Source organism: Grammomys surdaster, unplaced genomic scaffold (assembly GCF_004785775.1).
Source record: "Grammomys surdaster isolate TR1022 unplaced genomic scaffold, NIH_TR_1.0 140, whole genome shotgun sequence".
In the NCBI taxonomy this organism is placed as follows: Eukaryota; Metazoa; Chordata; class Mammalia; order Rodentia; family Muridae; genus Grammomys; species Grammomys surdaster.
Genome location: NW_021604598.1, coordinates 6,153,125 through 6,154,441, shown reverse-complemented (window position 1 = coordinate 6,154,441; position 1,317 = coordinate 6,153,125).

Below are 1,317 nucleotides of genomic sequence, written 5' to 3'. Positions count from 1 at the left end.
GGAAGGAAGGAAGGAAGGAAGGAAGGAAGGAAGGAAGGAAGGAAGGAAGGAAGGAAGGAAGGAAGGAAGGAAGAGCATTCTCCTTGACAGCCTTATCAGCCAAGTCAACCTTGGCAAACAATGAGGTGGCAGATGTCACCACCAGATCAACCTCACATCTGAAACCCAGAGTCTCAATTGATGACACTTCACTGACACAGCACCAGACCAGCCATGGTGAGCCTACCAGTGATGAGTTGTAGGACTGTGAAATGACAGCATGATTTCTGATCGAGCACTGGCTAGAGATGGCCAGAGACCCAGCAGGTTTCCCTGCAAGGGACAGCATACATTTTGCCATGCTCCCAGACTCCAGGCTCCTGACTTGAGGCAAAACCTCCATCAATCTGCACCTTTCAGTCACGTAGGACAACACCCCCACTAGCCCCTCCACAGGTAGAGGGCATAACTACAGACTGCAGAGCCTCAAGAGATCTCCATATTAATGAGATACTTAAAGGCCAGAGGGCATAGCCAATTAAGCGTTCCTTCCCAGACCCTCCTCCTACTTGCAAAAGGTATTTAACCTCAGGCCCACCCTGAGAATATGAGGTACAGCTTCATCCACTTTCCACCATGACAATAAACATTTTAAAACCATGGACTACCTCTCGTCTTTGGAGCCCACTGTGGAGAATGGTGGAGAAGGCCTTCAATTACAGAGCAGCTGTCTAATCTCCCACCAAGGACTTCTCTGTGTTCCGGCCACAGGACCCATGCTTGACCAGCCAAGCGAGTCGCCTCGACCAAGAGTCTCTTCTACCCCACTGGACGCCACAGGAGCTTCTGCCCCTCACCCCTTTCGGCTATGGGTTGCTCCAACTCATATGCCCCCATCTCAACCCTCAGCGGTGCCTGGGAGACCAAGGGCTGAGACCAGCCAGTCTCTGGCTGCCACCTGGCCTGGGGACCCCCAACCCAAGAGCTCTGCCCCCACAGGGGTCTCAGACTGTGTAGTCTCCACCCCAGAGCTGAGCCCTGTGGCTTCTCACAGCCTGGTGTCCACCTGGTACACAAATTCCAGAACTTCTGCCCTCTGAGCTGTGGCCCTAGCCCCTTGGGGTGGCAGACATGCAGGACCCATCAACTCAGCCCAACAGAACCCACACCTACGTGCGAGTCACAGCCCCACAATGAGTGTGTGATGTCCTAGCAAAAATCAGCTGCAGGCAAGATCTGTTCCTTGTGCCACAGCTTGACAACCCCTGTGCTTTTCTATTTTACAGCTGAATTCTGAGGGCAGGATAAAATGAGTTTGGGCTCATGGAGTTTCCAAAG